The sequence below is a fragment of the Sphaerodactylus townsendi genome, linkage group LG02, assembly GCF_021028975.2.
Source record: "Sphaerodactylus townsendi isolate TG3544 linkage group LG02, MPM_Stown_v2.3, whole genome shotgun sequence".
Lineage (NCBI taxonomy): Eukaryota > Metazoa > Chordata > Lepidosauria > Squamata > Sphaerodactylidae > Sphaerodactylus > Sphaerodactylus townsendi.
In genome coordinates, this window is record NC_059426.1 from 2058237 (window position 1) to 2083233 (window position 24997).

General features: G+C 47.8%; 1 protein-coding gene across 2 annotated transcripts in view; it reads right to left on the reverse strand.

Annotated features, from left to right (window-relative positions):
* Positions 1 to 24997, reverse strand: part of VWC2L (von Willebrand factor C domain containing 2 like) — a 115231-nt gene that overhangs the window by 37686 nt on the left and 52548 nt on the right. The window lies entirely within an intron of this gene.

The window sequence follows — 24997 nt, forward strand, 5'->3', positions numbered from 1 at the left end:
ACTTGGTGTCAAACCTCGGATCTGGAAATCATGGAAACTGTAGATTTGTCCTAAAGCCCTTATTTCAGAATGTAGGTAACATCATCAAAGAGAAATCTGGCAATTCCCGCGCAAACCCATTACCTATATCCAGTTACCCCCTCCCACCAAGCCAAACGGTTCCCATTATCCCACTACAAAGCATTTACTACAAAGCATTGTGAGTCTGGGAACAGTTCACATTTCCCTGTGATAAGATCTGTGTCCGGGCTGTCCTGGGATGGCAAGGGGAAGACACCAGACCTTCACCCAGTATCAAGGAATGGTAAACGCCCTCCCCCTGCTCTGCCTGCCATTCGTCACTGACAGGCTCAGTCCTGACACTCAGTCCCCCCTCGCCGGTTTATTGACAGTATTTCTCTGTCTGTTCTTTTATTTGGGGGGGGGGGGCAATCTTTGAAATGCTGAGTATATAAGGAGTAGAAAATGCAGCCTGAGGCATTGAGTTCAATGCAGAACTCAAAACAAAAAGGGAAAAAATCATATAATACGGGCCAGGAATTGTTTCAAGGGGATGAGTAAGAAAAAAGGGGGGGCAGGGATGGAAACAAATGGCTAGCAGGGGGAGGGAGGAAAGGCTCCCTTGCTCTGTGTATGTTGGTGGACTGAACTGCCAATTCCAGGTTGGAAAATATCTGGACATTTGGGGGTGGAGCCTGAGGAGGGTGGGGTTTGTGGGTGAGGAGGAGCTTTAACGGGAACGTTGCTACAGTGTCCACCTTCCAAAGCAGCCGTTTCCTCTAGGTCAGGGGTCTGCAACCTGCGGCTCTCCAGATGTTCATGGACTACAATTCCCACCAGCCCCTGCCACCATGGCCAATTGGCCATGCTGGAAGGGGCTGATGGGAATTGTACTCCATGAACATCTGGAGAGCCGCAGGTTGCAGACCCCTGCTCTAGGTGATCTCTGTTGCCTGGATATAAACCCCCAATTTGTCCCTCCCATGATCTGACAGTTCTCTTGGTGGAGGGGGAGTCAAATGGGCTGTTTTAAGAATCACTGGATTAGGCGTATATTACCCGTTGGAAATACCAATACCGAAATGTGAATCCCTCAAGGATATCCCTCAAGTAAAAGGAATCCATCAGTTTCTCATCTTGGAAAATAAACATCACTTTGAATTCCAGAGCATTATGGCAGACAAAAGCTGGAATCAGGGTTAAAGCCATAGCAGGAGAAGCAGCACCGTGGTTCATTTCTTCTTCTCCATATGATCGCTCAGTTCACCTGTGGCTTATTGGAAGCACATCCTCTGCCTGCCACTGTGGTCTGCCTTAATTAAAAATTAGCGAGTGGCGAAAGGAACACCCTGAGCTCTGTTGGGTGCCAGCGACAGCAAAGACTCTGGCTGGAAGAAGAAAAGTCCAGGGCAAGGCCTGAAGGACAATCCAGCCCTCAGCATCTGGCTGAAGCAGGCCTTGGGACCAGCCTGATCCCCGAGCAGCCTGCCAGCAGAAGAGCCCCCCTCCCCCCTGCACCTGAGCTGGTTGTGGTATGGCTGGCTTGAAACTTACCCGTGCCATGAATTCCACAGGTGGCCTCAGGGCAGCAAGTCTCATTATGACAGCGGTAGTGTTGCAGTCCCACAGAATACTGAACAGCTGCTCAGAAGAACATCCACGAAAGCATTCCGGATATTTTAAATCTCTCTCTCTGATACATACATATGAAATGCTGTTCTTTCATTATGGTAATTTAAAATATTGCTGCCTGGTGACCTCCTCCTAAGTAGCACAGGATCAGCCATCCATCCACTGTCAAAACCCACCCACCTGGAATGCCAGCCGCACAAAGGAAACAGCCACACACGTGGTTTCCAGGCCCCTGTCTGGGCCTAAAGAATTAAGACAAGACGGAGCCTTCGGCTGGAAGGTCCTGTTTCCACTCCCAGTCCTGGCCTATCTGCCTTTGAGGCAAAGAACATGCTTTGGACTCCCTCAACCAAACTTCACCAAACTTGGGTGGTATCATCAGGAAAATCTCCTAAAGATACCCTGAAAGTTTGGTGATGCTAGCTTAACAACTGCACTCCTGACAGCAGGCACCCCCCTAGATTTCCTCAGATTCCCCTTTTAAATCCACCCCCTTCGGCATGGATTTAAGGTGGATTTAAAAGGAGAATCTGGGCTTGATAGTTTAAACACCATTGAAAGTGATGCTGTTTGGGGATGGATTCCAGCATCACAACAGCCGTTCATGGGGGAGGGGGGGCAAAATCCAGATTCTGCAACAGGCTCCATTTTCCCTAGCTACGCCTCTGCCCAGAGGGGAGAGCAGAAGGGGCTGCCAGCTGTGAGCCCAGCCGGTGGGGGGGAGCGGAGGGTGGGGCAGGGGAGTCTGCCGTCCCTGGCCTCAGTGAGTTGCTTTCATAAGCACTGAGGGCGGGGGCAGGGCTTGGGGAGGCGTGGCCATGCCCCCATGGGTAGGTGGAACATGGCCCTGCCCCTGAACCCCCCCCCCAAAAAAATCTATACCTACGTCCCTGCGTGAACCCCACCTAGGATGTCTCCAGGCAGGGAGCAATCAAGTTCTCTGCTGAATGTAGTTGGGATCCTCAGAGATTATCTGGGCCATTCAATACAGAGGCTTACAGGAAACAGTGAGTTTAGCCCTCTTCCGTGTCCCAGACCAAAGGCTGGCTGCAGTCGACGATAAGATACTCAAATGCCCTCCTATTGCTTGTAACCACAGTTTTCCTAGTTCTTTAATAATTAATGTTCTATGTTCCCTGCAAAGCACTTCTGTCTTCCACTGACATCACTTGGAAAGTAACTATATGTTTTGCCTTACAACTTTGTTACAGCATAAGCATGCTGGTGTATGTCAGATGAAGAAAAAGCAAATATTTTCTTGGATGTTTGGCAGTGGGGCTTTGTCTGTAGCCCACCACAACATCTGCAGGCCACGTGGCTTCCTGAAGCCGGTATTTGGCCCCTGCAGCAGCATACATTCTGCCCCTGGCTTTCTAGGGCATTAGCCAGGCTCTTCAAACAAATCGACTTCACTCCAGTGAGGAGCCTAATTGGCTCCAGTGGGGTTCCTCAACGGGATACTGTGCACTGTGCTTAAGGAGCATAAGCAGCATGTGCTGGGCTTGCTTGGAAATACACATGAGCCAAAGCTCTGATGCTGCTGACTGGGACGGAGCTGGGAATCAATCAGCAGGGCAGCACCCTCCTCGCCCCGAGCTTCCTTGGGCTTTCCAGTGTAGGACGAAGAGGAGGCTGAGGGCTCTCTTTTTTGCCATGCACAAAGAAGTACTGCTAAAAGAGAAAGCCCCCACCCCATTTGATGCATCCAAATCATGGCTCTCTGCTCACGAAGGGAAGGAGCCAGCCACGAAGGGTGGGAACCGTGCCAGCTGAAAACAGAGCCAATTCTTCTATGCATCATGAGAGTAAGACCTGCAGAGGCCCACCCAGCTGCCTTGGGCCAAGTGCTGGCTCCCCCTTCACTCCACCTTCAGCACAGAGCCTCTCCATGTAGATGAACCACCATCAGGAGACTCTGCAGAGGCTGCACGTGCACCGCTGGGTGCTTCTGCTCTCTCTGGCAGCCACCACAGCGGAACAGGCCAGGCAGGTCAGCAAGGGGAGGCTGTGGAGATGTGAACCAAAAAGAACTGCAGAAGGGGGCCTGCCCAGCTGAGCCTTCTGCCCTTCCCTTGGCAGCACTTGGGAGTGCCTGTATGATTGTGTGGTTCACACTCCTATGATGAGTCACCTGGCGCGCAAGTTAACTTCTAAGGGAACATCCAGCACAGGGAAGCTAGTGGCAGATGTACATGACAGACTATCTGGGGACTCAGCTGGTGCAATTACTTAGAATCATAGAGTTGGAAGAAACCACCAGAGCCATCAAGGCCAACCCCCTGACATGCAGGAACACACAATCAAAGCGCTCCCGACATATGTTCATCCAGCCTCGGTTAAATCCTTTAAGGTAATTAGTAACTTCGTTATTTTTAGCTTTGGACCCCCATCCTGCTATGTTCCATGAAAGGATCTTGATGTTAGGGAAATGGGTGGGTTGAGGAGTCTGGCGTCAATCTATTTCCACGAGAAGGTTAAGAGAATTGGTTGTATCATGTAGGACACTACCATTGCCCTTTCCAGGGACCTGTTTTCCCGGGTTTTGGTGCATTCTGCCCTTATGCTCTTTACTTCCTACCCCCCTCCCACCCTGAGGGGTAGATAAAGCCTTCTTAGTAGCACTTCCAGTTGGAAGAGTTTCACGGGGGGCCTCTGTTTAAAAACCTCCAATAAGGAGACTCCACCACCCTCCGAGGCAGTGAATTCCACTGTCAAACAGCCCTGACGGTCAGGAAGTTCTTCCTAATGTTTAGGTGGAATCTCTTTTCCTGCACCTTGAATCCATTACTCCGTGTCCTAGTCTATCAAATCAGTCAAAACTGACTCGAGCATTTATAAAACACAGTGCCTTCCACCACGGGACAGTGATTCCAAGCATCAGATGTGCAAAGGGCACATCTGAGGAAGTTCATTGGAAGATGTTTCAGGGTGTAGATGACAGGATAGAAAGCAGAAGCCAGGATGAACTGGAAGAGCAGAATGAGACACGATTGCTTCACAGCTGGAGGGTCAGTGCAAAGGCATTCTTCGCTCTCAGGAGACAGCCGGAATTAGAAAGTGCAGCTACAACAAGGGCATCATCGGACCTCAAGGGTGACTCTTCTTTGAGCAAAATCAGCTGGAAAACCTTCTGGTTTTGCTCCCTAATGTTCGCAGTGCTTAGCCATAATAACTTGTGAATGCACACAGTCACATACTGCACCACACATTAACGACATGGAGTCCCATTAGTCCTAGGTTTGAAAATACAACGTGGAAAGACTGGAGATTCTGTCTTTGTGTCTCGGGGAAAGATATGGTAAAAGGTGACTAACATGTTCTCAGAGACAGCACAAAGCCACAGTGCTACAGTTCTTCAACATAGGCAAAATGCAAAACGTGGTCATGATTTCTGCAGTGCCACGGGCACTCTTTCATCCTTCAGTTGATGGCATCAGTGCAAAATGTTGGTGCTCGAACAAACTAGTTTTGCAAACTCGAATGCTGATTTCTATCAGCCCCTCTCAATCCTCCTCTGTCTGCAAGAACGATGGTCAAACGGGCACCAAGAGCCATCACAGAGCACTCCCTGCAGTCTGGAGGTTCTGCTCGCCTGACTCTTCTGAGGCCCAGTGGAAGCATCTTGCGATCTCTTCCCGTAGGCCTGGGTGCTGGCCACACGCAGTGCGCATACCCACAATTAAGTGGGTGTCTGCTTAGATATGGGCTGAAAACCAACACTTCTGTGATAATTAAGTCTTTGTTGACATGGGCAAAACTCCCATATATCATGCATGCGTTCCTTTCAGTTAACAAGCTGTACTCTATAACGGGATAATAATGGCTTCGCAAGAAGATAGCCATGGATGGTTGATCTTTGGCAAGGAAATTGCCTTCCTCAAGCTAGCTTTGTAAAACAATTCCCTCAAGAACAGAGTTGGGAAGGGGGAGTGAGAGGAGGCCATTTTCACATCATGATGTCATCTGTTTGCTACCATACTTCCTGAAAGTTCCATTAATGGTAAAGCCAAGGCAGAAACCCATGAATATAAAACTGACTGTGTAAATCTACTTGAGAGGCGGCACAATCATGCCAATGAAGGATTGTAGCAGTTATAAATATTTTCTTTCATAACTGTATTTTCCACTGACTTGGACAGCTTTCAGAAAGAGCCCAACGAATTGACAGATCGGTCAGTCCATGATGGCCAAATGGAGCTTCCATGTTCAGCAGAAGAGTCGCCTGTAGGGGAACACGACGGCCTTCTCATCCTGCTTGCAGGCCTCTCAGATACACCTGCTTGGCCAGTGTAGGATATTGGAGATTGGACCCCCATTTCTCAATTGAAAGAGAAAGCAGTTCACTACCATCTCCATGGCCTCACACCTAACGATTACGTCACCACCAAAGACTCTTTACTGGCCAAGATCCTGGACATGACACTGCTCTCTTGTAGGAGGAGGACAACTTTAAAACTAGATGGGCAACAATTTTGGATAAATGCTTTCATGATCTCATCTTACTGATTATAGAAAAGGCAATGGAGGAAGTTTCCCAGACCGAACAAAAGGTGGAGGAATCCCTTGACAAACTAAAAGGGGACGTACGGAGGAATATGTGTCTAAACTCAAAAATATTGAGGCAGAAATTGAAACCTTTAGCTAACAATTGCAGGAAGTTAAAAGACTCAAGTTTTCCAGGGATGTGACAGATTATACAAAGGGTTACATCTCCCAATGGATGTCCCAGGGAAATGAGGAAGCGACTTGGTAAGCATGAATAACACTTTGAGCCTGCAAAGATTCAACGAGACCAGGCACCAACCCAAGAGCAGACTAGCTCGAGACAGACCTAAGAATCTGCAGCACCCCCCACCCCCCCGCATTACTGGTTGGGTTTATGCTGCTGAGACATGAGTTGTATTCATATGGAAAGGATGATATATGAGAAAATTATCTTTGTAGTGGCTTTTTTTGTATAATAGTGGAGACTGAGGGACAAGTCCCACATAACTATATTATTACTGCAATAACACGTGGAATATACCTTCGTATTCCACCACTTAAAAGGACCTGTTCATATTCCTCAACCACGATGGAAATGACAGAACATGGTCTATTGTATTGTCCCCGTCACACTGACTTAAACAATTTATTGTTTAACAATTTATTTATTGTTTAAACAATTTATTGAGCCGTATATAAACTCAAAATCTGCTCTTTCTGACAGGGTTAAGACTCAGATACTCCTCAACGATTGTTGTTCTAAATGGACCTAGGATGTGGCAAAGTTTCTTGCTTTGGCCCTGAACAAAACTTAGGCCCCTTCCGCACACGCAAAATAATGCATTTTCAAACCACTTTCACAACTGTTTGCAAGTGGATTTTGCTATTCCACACAGCTTCAAAGAGCACTGAAAATAGTTTGAAAGTGCATTATTCTGCATGTGCGGAATGAGCCTTAGTTAATCTGATTAGGTTTCATTCTGTTTTCCTCCCCTTTTAATATATTTTTATTATTTATTTAATTTTATTTTAAATTATGCCTAATATAGGTTATTGAATTGAATTGAATAACTATATTATGGATTGATTCTTGAGAGATTTATTATGTTACAATAGTAAAGTGTATATAAGTGTTCCGAGATATTCAGTCTTGTGACTGGCAGCCTTTTTATTGCCATTTGTTGTTACTTTGCCTTGGTTGCACAAACCCTGAAGTATTTCATTAGGATGGCCAGTGTTGGAAGCGGGGCATATTTTGTATATTTTCCCTGTACACGTGAAGCCCGTGTGCAGAACCAGCCTGTCTGTGGAAAACCCGTCTCCCACCTCTTCCCTCAGCTCTTGCCCTTTGGCTGTCAGGATGACATCTTCTGCCATGATGAATCCTCACAACTTTAAAGAATAGAAGAAGGATTTAAGGATACACCACAAAATCACGTTCTGGGCAGGAAAGAATCAGTTATCTTTAACCTATTCATAAATGACCTGGAAGTAGGGGTGGGTAGCATGGTGGCCAAGTTTGCAGATGATACCAAATTATGTAGGGTGGTGAGAACCACAAAGGATTGCGAAGAGCTCCAAGCGGACCTTGATACATTAGGTGAGTGGGCTAAGAAATGGCAAATGCAGTTCAAAGTAGCAAAATGTAAAGTGATGCACATAGGGGCAAAAAATCTAAACTTCACATACATGCTACAAGGGTCAGTGCTATCAGTCACAGACCAGGAAAGGGATTTGGGCGTCTTAGTTGATAGTTCCATGGGAAGTCAACTCAATGCATGGCAGCTGTGAAAAAGGCAAACTCTATGCTGGGGATAATTAGGAAAGGAGTTGATAATAAAACTGCAAAGATTGTCATGCTCTTATATAAAGCCGTGGTGTGACCGCACTTAGAGTACTGTCTTCAGTTCTGGTCACCACATCTCAAAAAGGATATCAAAGAGATAGAAAAAGTGCAGAGAAGGGCAATGAGGATGATTGAGGGATTGGAGCACCTTCCTTATGAGGAGAGGCTGCAGCGTTTGGGACTCTTTAGTTTGGAGAGGAGACGTCTGAGGGGGGATATGATTGAAGTCTATAAAATTATGCATGGGGTAGAAAATGTTGACAGAGAGAAATTTTTCTCTCTTTCTCATAATACTAGAATCAGGGGGCATACATTGATAATGCTGAGGGGAAGAATTAGGACTAATAAAAGGAAACATTTTTTCACACGATGTGTGATTGGTGTTTGGAATATGCTGCCACAGGAGGTGGTGATGGCCACTAACCTGGATAGCTTTAAAAGGGGCTTGGACAGATTTATGGAGGAGAAGTCGATCTATGGCTACCAATCTTGATCCTCCTTGATCTCAGATTGCAAATGCCTTAGCAGACCAGGTGCTCAGGAGCAGCAGCAGCAGAAGGCCATTGCTTTCACATCCTGCACGTGAGCTCCCAAAGGCACCTGGTGGGCCACTGCGAGTAGCAGAGAGCTGGACTAGATGGACTCTGGTCTGATCCAGCTGGCCTGTTCTTATGTTCTTAATGAAGTGACCTTGAAGATCATAATTCTAACAGCAACATCTCAGCCCTCCTTCCTCAGTCTCTATCTCTCATGTTGTAACGCTCACGAAGTAGACCCATCACATCAAATTTTATCCTGCTCGATTCAACCTTCTCTCATGATGAATATAACTTTCTGGTTATATACCCCTGTTTCTCCGAAAATAAGACATCCCCTGAGAATAAGAAGTAGTAGAGGTTTTGCTGAAGTGCTAAATATAAAACATCCCCTGAAAGTAAGACATAGCAAAGTTTTTGTTTGGAAGCATGCCCGTCGAGCATGAAGCTGTGGAGCGGAAAAATAAGACATCCCCTGAAAATAAGACATAGCACATCTTTGGGAGCAAAAATTAATATAAGACACTGTCTTATTTTCGGAGAAACACAGTAGTAGGGGGAAAGGTTGAAAAATATACTTTACAAAGGATCCTACGTTGATACCAGACTACAAATCCTAGGGGCACCTTCATACGAAAGCACTGTTTTTGTCGTTTGGCCGAGACAGAGGCACGGGGGGGAATGGCACCCGGGGGCAACACCTACTCCAGCCGCCGCTGCCACCCACTGCTGCCACCCCCTCCCCTTGGGCCTGCTCCTCCAGGCTGCTAGTTCAGCTAGTGGAGCTCCCCTATGTCCCCCCACGTGACCAGCTGGTGTGCGCCTGGGGACATGTGATGTGACCCCACATGTCCCCGTGAGTGCTCTGCCTTTGGGCTGAGATGCCAACTGTGCAGAGCAGAGTCTTTGCAGATTTCAGTCCCTGGAACTGCTGCTCTGCCTTTGCTCTGTTTCTTCCAAGGTTTCAAAAGCGGGTGACTTTACTGCATGTGAGATTTGCTCTCCCAGGCCAGGTGGGGCAATTTTCAAAGGTTCCTCTCACATCAAAGGCCGAGAGCTTCAGACCTTGTCCTGCTCCATTTTCTAGGACTGGGGCTCAGAACTCGCAGCCTCAGGGGAAGGGGACCGAATCCATGTCGGTGGGGCATTAGGGCTGTTAAATTTTTTAAATGGCAATAAAAGATCATCATATTGATGAAATGTGAATAAAATCTGTGTATCAGGTTCACTAAATTCCCAGCTTTTCTTGAAAATGAAGTCTTTAGGAGACTTCAGAGAACCCAATAGACATATCGTTATGAAGACTGCTGATTTTTTAAAAAACAAATTCTCTCGGTGGCAGATTCAGGGGAAGAAAATGGCTGCTGTGCAGGTTCAACATTCCCCAGCCACCTAGCAGCTATCCAGGCTTCACTGCGATCCTTCCCAAACCTTCACAGCAAAGCAGGTTTGCGAAAGATCTGGAAAAGCCAGGGAATCCCCGTGTTACCCAGTTTAACAGTATAAGAACTTATTTTTAAATAGCAATGAGGAATTACTCAGCTTGGCAGTACGAGAAGTAGGCTAGGTGGGATCTTTTAGACAACTATACCAGAATTGAAATGTTCTACAGAGAAGGCAAAAGAGACCAAATTGTAGTTTAAATATTTTTACATAAATTTTTGTTGCAAGCAATCACACAGAGAAACGTTAAGGCTCATACCCACAGTTCCTAAGTATAAGTTTGGCTGATAAAGTAGGAGGGGAAGCAGGGACCATACGTTCCCAAAATTCAGCTGAAGAAGATCTAGAAGGAGGCAAGGATTTCTATGCCAGCACAGAAACCCAATGCGAAGGACGATATTGTGTCTCAAACTAACGTGACTAAGAGAGGTTCAGGCTAGTATTGAGCACTGAGGCTCAGGTGTGCAGTATTTTTATACCCCCTTGCGCAGGTAAGGCAGGAAATTCGAACTTAGGTTTCGTTTCTCTGCAACTGCTTGGGGATTCCTTGCTGGACTTGCGGGGTTGAGCTAATTAGCAGCTCTATCTATTGTCTCTACTTCTCAGGACAATGGGGCCAATTGGTCCTAGATAACACCAGTGAAACCTTGAATGGTTTATGCAGAGGTGCTTCCTAAAGTCTCTGCCTAAATTATTCAAATTTGGCTGAGGCTTGAGTAAATCAGGAAGGGATTGATTGTCAGGGAGATCGTATCTAGAGGTTGAGGAAATGCAGAGAAGGAGCAATTGTTGAGGAAATGGTTTCTAGTGGCAGAGATATCAAAATCTCAGGGCATGGTATACCTGTATCATTTGCATAGCTGCAGCCATGGCAAGGTGTGGTATCCAGGAGTTCTACAGATTCCATAATGTAAACAGAGTGCTTTGGCAGGGTGTGATAATCAAGATGCTTGTCCTTGTTATGAGACCTCCAGATTGTATTATTGGAGTAACTCATAGATCTAATCTTTGCAAACAGACTGTTTCGCCTTAGGCTTGCTTTCAGTTTGGACACTCTGCTATCCACCCATACAAACATGGAAACTGGCATTTTGTAGCACACAGTGTAAGAAATAATATGAAAATCTAATATTTCATAAGGCAGGGGATGAAGGCCATGCTAACACCTGGAAGTGCATGAATGTACTGCAATACAGTGGGAAGCAGGGAAAAACCTACTTTCCAACAGCATCAGCATCTTCTGGGAAGGCATTGAAACAGCATTTGCGATGGCATTGAAACAGCGTTTGGAGCACAGCCTGACATGGTCAGAGTGACGACTTGTAAAGAATCTGAAGCCGGGTGAAGAGATTGTTCTTCCGATGCTGGATCCCGGAGCTGATGAGGCCTGCCTGAAAGCATCACCCTTTGAGATAGAGGTCTGGTTGGAGGCTGAGTAGTGTGGAGAGAAGTACGTGATGTGCCATGAAAGGACATTTCACCACAGGTATCTACAGCTTTGGATGGTCAATAATTAAACAGCACTCTTTGCTAGCACTCAGGGGGTAACTTAAAACCACCTTCCTAGGCCTGCAAAAATGCTGGAGACCAGGTTTTCTAGCTCAGCTTCAGTATGCTTAAATATATTTGTGGGGGCGGAGCGGGGGGGAGGCTTTCAATGGTTATGAAGGGTAGGCTGCAAAAGGAAAGAGCAAATTCATGAGCAAAGGAAACTTCCGAGAGAGAGGATCAGGCCCCACACAGGACTGATTTTTTGTCCAGTGGTGAGTAGGAAAACCCAGGAACAGACTCCTCTTCTTAAGAAGGCCAGGCTGATCAGGATACTCCGGAATCTGCCAGAGCTCAGGAGAGATGAGGCTGTTTTCCATTTGTTCTATTTACCCTTTGTTCAGTGCTGCTGCACAGTTTGTTGCTCTCCCTTTTTATAATCAGTGACCGATCATATGAGCATGGGAATTGTTGTTTATCTTTGTCTGGATTTGGTGTCATGCCAGTCTTCCTGCTCCCAGAGTTATCCCGGCCAACTGAGGGCTTCCTCCACAAAAGGGTGACTGGGAATAGAGAGCCAGGGGGAAACAGGGGCACTTAACTGGCAGAAGTGTCTTTTAAAAGACCAGAGAAATCCCGTAAGCCAGTTTAGTTCCCAGAATACTAGACAGGCATATTTCTACAATATTCCAGCGCTGGCAGAGTCTAATTCTTTGTGTTTGTGTGGGAAGGGAGTTGAATCAGACTGGAAAGTCAAGCATTTGACCTGGGCCAGATGGATAAGGTGCACGTTCCCCGTGGAAGAACAAAATACCTGTGTGGCCATTCCCACATTACCCGAAACATGTTCAAGTATCTGCTTTTGATTTCTGAGCTCACGTGTGAGTTCATTCTGCTCTCCTAATCATTCTTTCACATGCCAAACAAGAATGCTGGTAGATCCTCACATAAGAAAGGTAAGAATAAGCATTACCCACTAATGGTTTGGGGTTCTTTTTAGGGAGAGTATCTTGCTTTCATTGCGTGCTCAGCAAGGCAGCCAGATTCACCTCCAGACTCAGGCGGGGGCGGGGCCCTTTCTGCACTTCAACAAAAGGGCTCAGCAGCAAAAGGAACCTAGAAGATGCCCCTCTTGGGCGACAGCTTCAAAGCTTCACGGCAGAGGAGGAGGCTCAAATGTCTGCCAAGGTCCAGGCAGAGACTGCGGCAGTGAGCTCATTTTCCAGGCTGGGTAGGTGAAGAGAGGAGAGACCAAAGAAGCAGTGAGAATATCTCTGGCTTTGAAGAGATGAGCTGCTGAAGCTAGAGGGGGAGGGGGGAGGGGGGGAACAGAATAGAGAAAACTTTTCAGCACCCTCTGGGTTTTTCTTGTGCCAAACCCACTTAGCTCTGAGGTTTCATTAATTACTCTGGTCTGCAAAGTCTCAATTTCTTATCCAACGGCCAGATCAAGCGTCCCGGTGAGGATTCCTTTGGTAGAGCCTCTGCTGCATATAGGGCAGCACCAGCCATGCAAGCGTTAACCACTCATGGCATGAAAAGCATTCCAGACCCCGCTCTGCAGCTCCGTTTATCCATGAATGCCTAATGAGCCAAACCCCTTGGAAGGGGAACAGCGAATGCAGGAGTTTTGAAAGCCCGGCCATAAAACCTCCCTTCTGCACAGCTTGCCTTAGGAAGATTGGCAGATGTCAATGTGGACACAAACAGAGGCACAGTGGTACAGTGGTGCCATGCTGCTCATGCCATGTGGTCTTGGAGGCAGCAACCGCTGGCAAACGGCATCACTCCCAGCCCCGAGTCCTTGCTTCAAACTCCCCCTTGGCAGGCTGCTTAAAGCAGAGGCTCTCAGGCGAGACCACAGGGAGCTTCCCTCAAGGGGGGGTGGGGGGAGCCCTCCTTGATGGCTGATGCACTTCCCCATGTAGGAAGTGCCTCTTTTGATCCTGCGATGGTGAAAAGCGCCATCAAGTCACAGCCAACTTCACTTTTGTCATTCTGGCTGCAGATCAGCCTCTCCTGTTTTGCCAACAGGAGGCCGATCCATCTTTCAAGGGTAAGGGAAGATGCTCTATGTTTGAGTGTGTCCACAACCGGCAGCGGTCCTGCAGTTCCCAGCCTCAGTTACCCCAGGAGAGCACATGGGACCAGAGTTCACCAGGATGCCAAGAAGAAGAGGAAGAGGAAGAAGAGGAAGAAGAAGAGGAGGAGGAGCAGTTTGGATTTATATCCCCCCTTTCTCTCCTGTAGGAGACTCAAAGGGGCTGACAATCTCCTTTCCCTTCCCCTCCCCACAACAAACACCCTGTGAGGTGGGTGGGGCTGAGAGAGCTCCGAAGAACTGTGAGTAGCCCAAGATCACCCAGCTGACATGTGTTGGAGTTCACAAGCTAACTCGAGTTCACCAGATAAGTCTCCACAGCTCAAGGGGCAGAGCGAGGAATCAGCAGAGCTGCCAGGCAGGTGGGCTATTGCAGGCGAAAGAGGGATCTGGCAAAGGGTTTCCGGAAAAGCAGCATCTGGGACTGAGAGACAGAAAGGGAAACAAAGCAAAGGCAGACAGGAGGGGGACCTGAGCCCACAGCTCCAAGGCAAGTGAGCTCCTGGCTCAGGCAACCCAGGGGAGCAACGAAGAAAGGGCAACCCCCTTGAAAGGAACCAGAGGCTCCGAATAGGGAGGGAAATTGCTGGACTTCTGCTAAATGGCCAGGGAATGTTCCAGTCAGGGCAGAGGAAGGCTCCATTCCTACGACTTCTGAGACCAGGGATGACGCGTCTGAGCTGGCAGAGGCCTCCGGTGCAGTCCGCTCGGGTGAAGCCGGGGCAGTGGAGGGGCCAGCCGTGTTTTTCTGCATCCTGTAGTCCTTCCCCTTTCTGTGGGTTTCTCCCAAATCATTCTGCATGCACTTAACAACAACGAGAAAGAATGCAGAGAGGCACCATTACGAAAACCACCCCCTCCCTGAAAGCCAGGCCAGTGTGCCGGACCACTGAGTGCAGGGAAAGGGTCAATAAAGAATGGGCAGTCACTGACCTATCCTGACTATTTTGTCATCCTACAAGAAGACTGCCAGTTTGGGGTTGGGAATACCTGGAGATTTTGGGAGCGGAACCTGAGGAGGACAGGGTCTGGGGAGGGGAGGGATTCCAGCAGGGTACAATGCCGTTGGGCCCCCCCCACCAAAGCCGCCATTTTCTCCAGGTGAACTGAGCTCTGTTGCCTGGAGATAAGTTGTAACAGCGGGAGGTCTTCAGTCACCACCTGGAGGTTGGCAACCCAATTAAAGGAAACCACCCCCACATGACAAAATGGCGGGTGCCTGGGGACATATGACCTCATATGTCCCTGTGGGAGGTACACCCCTGCCAAGAGATGAATGAGCACTAAGTCTTCCATCTTCTCTCCTCCCCCTTTACTTCTTATTTACCCTAAACAAGCAATCCGATGGCAGCTAAAACATCTCTTACACATCTTTTTGTTTTTTGAAATTTGTCAAGAGTGTTCTGAATCTTTTTGTTAACTTGTGGCTGCTGATGGGGATGTTCATATATAATCCCATCCACATCAATAAATGCCAAATTCAGGAGTTGCCTGAATCCACACGGTTTATCTCTGAAGCCTCTTCAAGAAGCAAACTCTGAGAATAGGACTGACTGGTCAAAAAAGGTTTAGTCAAAGACGGCCTAAACACTGTCAAAGGCTCAAGTATTTTTAAAGCATTCATTTTATTTAGAACAACAAAAATCATCAAGCTGGTTTTGTGAAAAAATGAAATCACTTTAAAATTGTAATTAACTACTGTAATTTTTTTTGCTATTCCAACAAAACGTTTCCCATGTTTTCTTCACGTTTTCATCTAGAACAAAACCTCAGTATAAAATTACAAAATTTGTAAAAAAAAAATGAAAACAGAATTCCACTCAAAGGCTAGCCTGATCTGATCAGATCTTGGAAGCCAAACAGGGTATTTGAATGGGAGGCCACCAAGGCCATCTAAGGCAGGCCCTATATGCAAAGGCAGGCCCTGGAAGTTAAGCAGGATTTGTCCTGCTTATTGCTTGGATGGGAAGCCCACAGAGGAAGCCCACTCTCTGGATGCCTCTGGCTCTGAAAACGCTGCAAGGTCACCACACGTTGGCTGTGACTGGATGGCAAAGAGAACAACGACAAACCAGTGTCTATTTAAACCCCTCTCTTTCAACGGCCTGCACTTTTAGCAGATGGGCAGTAGAGGAGCTCTGTTCTGTGGTCAGGTTTGCCGCAGGTTGGTGCCAGGCCGTGGAAAAGCGGGCCCCACGTTCCCCCTGATCAACAACACTATGATGAAACAGAAAGGAAACCCGCACAGTGACATTCTTGTCTGCATGCAATATTTGAGACAATTGACTCGGGTCACATCGTAGGGGGTCAGTGGACAACATTTGACTGGCAAACTGACCAGTACACTGGTCCCATTTGACAGTGTTTGCTGAGGGATAAACCTGAAATACAAAATTCAATGCGGATTCTAGACTTGAGCAGCCCAGCGAAGGGGGGTCTTGGAACACATCGAGCTTCTTCTGTGTGGCACGTCAGAACACCTGACTGCACGTGGCGGCTGGCAGTCAGGCAGAGGACCTCGACTGAGCCATGGTGCTAAAGGGGAGCAGAGAAACCCAAAGATAGGATGACCTGACACTGCAAAGAGGGCAGATCCCTGCAAGGCTGCAATTAGAGACGCTCCATTTGGGAAGTGAGTCCCCAGCCTGCCTTTCTTCAGGAAATGAGTGCCTATGAGTGCGTGAGAACATAAGATGCCCCATCCAGGGTTCCTCCAATACAGCATCCTGCCCACGAGGCTCTTCTGATAGCAGCCCCCACGTTTGCTGTAGAACAGTGGTGGCGAACCTTTGGCACTCCAGATGTTATGGACTACAATTCCCATCAGCCCCTACCAGCATGGCCAATTGGTTCGCCAAAGGTTCGCCACCACGGCTGTAGAACAACAACGGATTTCAGACTGTCAGTAGAAAATAGCACTTTTTTCCATTCCCAAGTCCAGAGCTGATGGGCCTCTGAGTCCCTGGACCACCCACGGCTTCCATTTTCGTGCCAGAGTGCCGGTGCGCCCAGCAGAGGCATATCTAGGGAAAATGTAGGCCAGTGCAGAATTTGAGTTTTCCACATACACATATGGGCAGCTGCCCTCCCCACCACGACCAAACAACATGTTGTGTATGGACCTGGGGGGGGGGGGAGGAGAAGGGGCTTGGGGCGATTCCCCCCCCCCCCACGTGACTAGATGGCCGCAGCCTGGGTACATTTGACGCCATATTTCCCCCTGGGCAGTGAGCCTCTGGCACCAATGGGCATGGCGGGGACTGCACTCTGCACGTGTTTTTGAGTAAAATTAAAAGAAGCTTCCGCAAGATGAAGATGTGCATGCATGGAAATAAATCCTTATGTCTTGTAATTTGTGGCAGTGCCCTCAAAGCTGAAGCCATATAAATATTTATTGCATATTAAAATGAATGTACATAACGATGTCTGACCTTTCGCACCTTATAGTGGCAATATTCTGACTGAAGCCTGGAAGAGTTTTAAGTGAATACTGTGTTGTCAGGATCTGTGTCAACTGTGAGAATTTACAACTTTAATTAGCGAGGCCGTGAGAGCTTATCTAGGGAACATCTGTCTTCTGTCTGATATTTCACCATGAATGTCTCCACTAGTCTTTGCATCAAGTGATTCATGCAGTGGGTAGGAAGTATTTCCCTGTCAATATTTTGGGTTTTCTCTACATCATGGCACAAGTAGTTCTTTTGCAAAGGTAGATTCTAAACTGAAGTAAGAAAATGTGTCCATTCTCATGAACCTGCTGACCTTCTGTGGTGACTCTGGGGGCCTTTGCTGAGCCACAGGGAATAAAAGACTGATACTGCTAACATCAGGATCAAGTTCTTAGACTTTCAGGAGCAATTTCTTATACTTACTCCCTACCCTTCTTCCAGGCCTCAAAGAGGATCACAGTCTTCTAGCCTAAAACAGATCCTTCTTTAACAACATCCAAATCCTGCTTTTTACTTCAGCTAGTGTGGAGGCAGGGGGAAATTCCTAAAACCTCCCATGAGACATTAGCAATGTTTGTGCTAAAGAACAGAGCTTCCTGCTTTATGCAGAGGTGTATCTAGGAAAAATGGAGCCCGGGGGCAGAATCTGAATTTTCCACACACACACCACCCCCAGGAGCTGACAAGGTGCCCAGGTCTACTGGTTGGAGCTGGAGCTGGAGCTGGCACCCAGGTCTACCGCCCGGAGCTGGTGAGGTACCCAGGTCTACCGCCCGGAGCCAGCGAGCATGGCCCGGGCCTGGCGCCCTCCCCCTCATGATTAGATGGTGTGCGCCCAGGGACATGTGATACCCCATATCCCTCTGGCAGATTCGCCCCTGGTCTTATGACTTGGTCAGCGTGATCCAAAGAATGAGGGGATTTTTGCGAGCGCAAACACCAAGTGACACCCATTGCGGAAACTGTGGGATGTACACAAAAACAAACAAACAGCGGAATGGCATACAAGTACCACATTTTCAAGAGATCCCTGTTTAAAGAGAGAGGGGCAAATTTGTCTTATTGGTGGCAATTTGTTGTCATGCCTTCTTTAGCTGGCCAGTCACACCAGGTGTTTCTCCGCTATCTTTGACGGTTGTTTCCGGCTGCTTCCTTAAAGCCCGGCTACCCCTGAAAGAGCACAGGCTGCCCCTGTGTCTGGATGCCTGACTTTCTCTGAACTGCCTACATCAAGGCCCCCTGCCCCCCCTCCAATCCAATATCACCCCAGCTCATCCAGGCCCTTGTGAAAAGACCAGGCCTCTCTCCGTTGCCTACGTGACCAGGCCTCTCCTGTCTCTCCCTCATGAGCCTCCAAATTATTACATGGCTCCTTCTCTGCCACTTGAAGTAGGAAAACGGGGAGGGGAAACTTTTTGTGAGCAGACTTTTCCCAAGCATGTGCAGAGAGTCAATCACAGCCTTCACACTGCCAAGTGGAACATTTATACACAGGTGAAGTCACTCTTCATCCTGCCAGGGAATTAGAACTCTGAGGGGTGCCGGCACGACCGGACTCTGTCGCCCCACCAGGGTGTGAAGGGGGGAGGGGAAGAAGCATTTGGGACTCTGGTGCCTGCCTCCCCTCCCCCAAAGTGATCAGTCCAATCAGAACTTGACAATTGGGAGAGGAATCAAAGATCATATAGTCGTCATAACCAAATTCCGTTGGATGAGCTGGAATGAGACTTTGCCATAACAGATTTAACATTTCTCTCTTCTACATTTCTCTGTTTACACGTGAGGAGGAAGCCCAGTGCCTGCCCTGCAGCTGCTTGCTGAGGCTTCTGCTTTTCCTAGTTCTCTTAACTCTGCCCATCACCTCCCTCTTAAAGGCACAGATCTCATCACACCCAGTAGTTGCAAGATGAAGGACTCTGTTATAGTCATTTAAATTGCAGTTTTATCACTATAACGTTCCAAAAATAACACTCCCTCCAAAGAAAGAGGCAAAACAATTCCCTGGACCCCATGCTGCTGAAGAGCGTGGTATTCTCTTAGATCTGGTATTCTCTCCCCCTCCCCTCCACATACTCACACTGGGTACACTCAGGCCCTTTCCGCATGGGCCAATTAACCCAGAATAATACTGGTTAAAAAAGTGTTTTGGGGGAGAACTTCGCATGGCTTCCGCCCCTTAAGCGAGGCTGCCCTGCATTTCCCCTCCAAAACGGGGAATCACACTATTCGCGATTCTTTCGTTTTACAAGCATGAAGGAAGTCTTCAAAAGGACCGTGTGAGTTGGAGGGGAGGGAAGGGGAGGGAAGTTGGGGTCACATGCAAGGGGAGGGGGAGGGAGGGGGAGGGGGGTTGCAAGGGAGGGGTGGCTTGCAAGGGAAGGCTTGAATGCCACCCCTCCCTCCCTCCCTCCCTCCCACTCCTTCTCTTGCATGCCACTCCACCCCTCCAGCCTCCATGAAGTGCTTTACTTCAGCCATGCTTCCCGGTTTTTAAAGTTCCCCGCCTCATGGCTGCATAGCCACACGGGGTTGCACGGATGTCTCGTGGCAGTGAGAGACGTCAGCATGGCTGGGGGGGGGGGCATGGCTGCCCTCCCCCGTGGCTACACAGAATGTATCCAAGTAACTTTGTAAAACACTTTATACAACGTCCTACTGCCTATGCAGAAGTTCAGTTTTGCACAGGTGGTGGAAAGCCAAGCCATTCTACAAGATGGGGGCCACAGCAGAGAAGGCCCGTCTATGTGCAGCTGTTAATTTTGCCCATTTGCAACTTGGCCTGGCTCAGAGGAGCAAAGCTCTGTCCTGGCAGAGCACAGGGAGAGAGACGGTTGTGCAGGTCCAAGACCATGAAGAGCTTTTTTATTTTAAACACAAATTTCTAAATCCCAATTGTCCAATGGAATTCAAGCAATATGCAGGATTGCAGCCAACAAATTTCCACAACGTATTTCTCTTTTCCCCACTTTGCATTTGTTCTTTGCTCAGAAATATGTTAGGAAACTGCAGAAAAAGCCCCCAATCCCAAGGGTGTGATTTCTGTCATGGCAAATCTCAGCTCCTCCCCTGTCATGCAAACCTAATGGCCAGATGCTATTTGGGGTAGTGGTGGGGCAGGGGGTGGGGGAAGCTGTTATGAGCAAGAATTTTTCTAATCCTCTGAAGATGCTGCCAGCCACAGATGCAGGCGAAACGTCAGGAGAGAATGCTGCTAGAACACGGCCATACAGCCCGGAAACCACACAGCACCCCAGTGATTCCGGCCCTGAAAGCCTTCGACAATACAATCTTTCTAATGTTTATACATTGGTCTTTGTGACTCAGGAACATATTGTTATTCATTCCTAAACTGTTGTTCACCACAACTGAGAGAAAAAGGGTGAGTTGTGATTCAGTGCTCAGCTGCAGCTAAAATGCTGCTTCAACAGGCTTCTAAGGTGCCCCTCCCTTGGACTACGGCCTTCCCTGGACAAAGAGCAATGGAAGATAAAGGATGGAGCCACCTCTCTGTGCCAGACGGCACTCAGGAGGATTAAAGGCCCTGGAAAGATCAACCTTTCAATTATCCTTTAGAAAGAGTTCCAAAATACGTAATGCCATTCAGTGTAAAACCACAGGTCCAAGATATGGTGTGCATAAGCTGATGCCATGAGCCTTCTTACTGGAATATCATTTCCCGTGTGCTATGCGTTGCCTTCCAGATCAGCCAGGAGTGGCCCTGGTCCTCCAGGTGGGGGGGTGATCACTCTTTGCAGCCCTCCCAAGCAGAATCCCGCTTCCCCAAGCCCACGGGCAGCCAGAGTTGTGTCGTGCTCAGTGTCAGGACAGGATCTGGAAGAGCCAGGCTCAAAGCCCTGCCCTGGGATGGATGGATGGATGCCTGCTGGGTGATCGGGGGCCATCCACGTGCTCTCAGCCTCACAAGGTCTGAGAATGGTGGGGTATAAAAGGAAGAAAAAATAAATAAAAATGAAGTTGGACCACCGCTTCCTGCCTGGGCAGGTGATGAGGCAGATCATGGTGCTTAGCAGAACCACAGGCCCATTGATGCTTGTTCAGATGCAAGGGTGCGAATTCAGATGTTACTTCAAGGCAAGGCTTAGAACCACTCTTACAAATCTTACTACATTTCCTTCTTCTACTGAAAGGTCGGTTTTCTACACCTGCAGAAATGAAGCTGTGAAAGATACAGCACCTCGCTCCAGCTGAGAATGTGGGGGATGCTTTGATATGGGGAAAGGCCTCAGAACAACCGGCACAAGAAGAAGACACTCGATCATCCCGCTGCCATTCTCAAAGCATGGGAGGAAAAGTGGTCTGCTGAAGCCCTGTAGAAACAGCTGTTCACAAGCGCCCATAAACCAGCCACAATGACTAGATCTTGGCCTGACGGAGGCCCCCTCACTGGCATTCAAAAGAATCACTCCAGACATTAGCCTGGGTGACGATGTCATCAGAAGCAGAAAGATGCACATGAGACGGTTGACCTGTTCAGCTCTAGTGACTTCAAGGTTTATCACGTTAGATGAAGAAATATTACAAATATTATCATTGCTCAGAACGTTAATAGAAAGAAAGGCCAGATGACACAGTGAAGAAATAGCTTATGGAACTCACTGCCCCAAGGTGGAGTGACCACCATAGGCACAGAGGACACGAAAAAGGAATTAGGCAAATTTACCAAGGAAAGTCTATCAGTGACTATTAACCACAGCATTCAAAAGAAATCTCCACATTCAGGAGTAGTGTAGCTCTGGATATTATGCTGGGGACAGTCAGGAGAGGACTGTTGTATTCAGACACTGCCGGTGGAAGCATCCTACTGGCCAGTATGCAAGGGGGGGGGGGCGGTGCTGGACTAGATGGACCTTTGCTCTGATCCAGCACGGCTGAGGGGTGCAAAACACTGAGGCGCTCATGTGAACGAAGGTGAGGCCAGCTCACACTCTGGAAGAAGCAACTGCCATTCCCATTTTTATGGCACTGAATCAGAGTAACAAAGCTTAACTTCTGATAAAAAGGAATTAAGTTTGCAGAGTCACCGGAACATAAAATGATGCTGACGTCACGCCTGCGTCATCCTGGATTGTGAAAACGGCACAGCTAGAAAAGCTTCCTGGTGCTTCCCAGGGGCAGGTCCGGCTTTCACTCTGGGAAGCTCCCGGCATAGTTCTGTGCCGCCATGATGGGGCAGCCACAGCACCCTTGAAAACGTTGCCGTTTGCATGGCCCCCTGCATGGACGTTCTCAGAACAGATGTGCAATAGAACTCAAAGAGGAAGGTGGTTTTAGCGGGCTTATCTAAGACGGAACTCGCAATTCTGAAGAATCAGTTCCAAGACTTATTGAAAACATTATTTGTTCATTTGTTTAAAAATTATTAGCTGCCTTTCTCCCTCGTGAAAATCAAGGCAGCTTATTGTGTCCAGCTGCACCTGACCTGTGGCCACCCCTTGTGGGCTTTTCAAGGCAAAAGACATTCACAGGTGCCTTTGAATAGTGACCATGGACTTCCTCAGTGATCTCCCGTCCAAATACTTGCCAGGGCTGATCCTGCTTAGCCTATAGACTTTTCAACAAAAAGAATTAAGTAGAATTGCACCTTCATCCACCACAAGTTGGACCACCTTTGTTTTAGAACAGGGGTGTCCAACTCTGGTGATGTTCATGGACTACAATTCCCATCAGGCCCTGCTGGCATGGCCAAAGAGGTGGACACCCCTGTTTTAGAATATTCTAAAACAAAGGCGGTCCAGCACGTGGCAAATGAAGTTATAATTCTACTTTCATTTGTTGTTGTTGTTGTTGAAAAGGGTATTGTCAGAACTCCCCTGCATAGACAATGAAGCATTGCTTCCTACTGCTTCCTACTGACTGAGTTGCAGCTTCCACCCACCCACCACACATATGCACATCCACATGAACACATGCTCTCTCTCTCTCTCTCTCTCTCTCACACACACACACACACACACACACACACACCATAATCAAGAAGATTAAAAGCGGATCTTTGTTTTTAAAAAATAAAGGTGGAAATGAAATCTAATTGCCAGCAACGTCATCGTGCTGCCTCCCAGCATGCAAGAGATAACACAGTCACATCTTTGTGGCAGGAACCTCACCTGCTTGCCAAGTGCTGACTTTGATGTGATGCCTTCCACCTGCAGTGCAGCCATTGGGATGTCTGACTTTTCGGAGTCTCCCAGCCCACACAGCTGCAGCACCTGTCCCTTGGCACCACTGTCCCTTGGCAAACATAGCTGAAGCACACATGGCCTGCCTGTGAAGCAAATGTCCTAGCTACGACATGTAACATCACCACAGTGAAACTTTTCTCTCTTGCTGGGCAGCTGTGCTTTCTTTTCTATCCCACCTGTTCACAATTCATCTCCTCCCTCTCAGGTGAAGCCAACCTGGCAATGCCTGATCAGAGGGGTCATGAAAGATGAACACAAAACTAGCAGCAAGGACAGCACAGATGAACTCTGATTGACAAGAAAGGCTCGGCTGTCACCTGCTACTTCCTAACAGAGCCAAACATCATTTTTTCTTCACCTAGCCTGGTTAAGATGACTTTATCTTAAGGCCATCCTTGGAGAACTGCTTCATTCAATCCAGTTATCCCAGGACAGCTGCAACTATCACGTAAGGAACAAGGTAGTGTAAATTAGACTTCAGCTTCTGAATTATGGTGGGAGGGGAAGCATGCTGCCTTTTTAAAAATGAATCTCCTGGACAGCTTTCTGCTCTTGGTCAGTTATAATTAGGCAAGGCACGAAATCGATCTCCGTGTATTGAGAGGGAACTGCTGGCCACTTAACGGCCACGAGAGTTTTGCAGGCAGATCAGCCAAAATGTTTACTGTGGCAAGTGCAGCAATATGCTGAAGGGGTCTTTGCTAACCCAAATGGACTGTTGTTCCTTTAAACTTACAAGGAACAACATCCCAAGTTGCTCTTGAGGATATTTTTAATTGTTATACCCCTAATTCAGAGTGTGGTATCAATGGTATCAATGCAGTCAGATCTGAACGTCAGCCACAGCAGGGCCACAAATCAGCCCTGGAACCAGTTATGAAAAATAATCTTCCAGCAGCTGCAAGGTCCAGTCCAAGATGAGTTGCCAGCCCCTTTCCCTTTAGAAGGAGCTCCTCCCTCTAGATGCTCAACTCAAGCGCTTTTCCAGAGAAGCCCGGCAGGTCAGATGTGTGTGCGTCCACTGCTGCATCCTATGTGAGGCAATAGTAGTAGGTACTGCTGAATTTTCACCTAGGATTGTGAGTCTATAGTCTGTAATGATGGTGAACCATTGATGGCTGTTCAATCAGGGATACAACTTCCTGGCTCCAAAAATAGCCGTCTCGTGATCCTTGTCAAGCTGAGTCAGCGTGGTGTTGTGGTTAAGAGAAGGTGCGCTCTAATCTGGGGGAGTCAGTATTTGATTCCCTGCTCTGCCACTTGAGCTATGGAAGCTTATCTGGTGAATCAGATTAGCTTGGGCACTCCAACACATGCCAGCTGAGTAACCTTGGGTTAGTCACAGTTCATCAGAGCTCTCTCAGTCCCCCATATTTCACAGGGTGTTTGTTGTGAGGGGAAAGGGAAAGAAGGTTTCAAGCCCTTTTGAATCTCCTACAGGAGAGAAAGGGGGGATATAAATTCCAACTCCTCCTCCTCCTGTTGGAATCACATGATTGGATGCAAATCCAATTGGTCTCTCTGAGCCACATGGGACAAAACTGCCCTCCCCTCCATACTGGGAGGTGAAAATGCTCCTTGGAGGACTGCCACAGAGCCCTTGGGCTTGAAATGCTACTTCTACCCTCTCCCATTTCCATGAAATTCTTCTTCCATAACTTGTGCAATAGGACCAATATAGTAGACAATTTGGGCAAAAACCCATGAAGTTGTTCAACAGACGCAAACGTGCTTTTAGTTCTGGAACACATATAGATGTTACCGCCCAAGAAAATGGCCAAAATATTTTCTTGAGTCAAGTTACATGACTATACTGG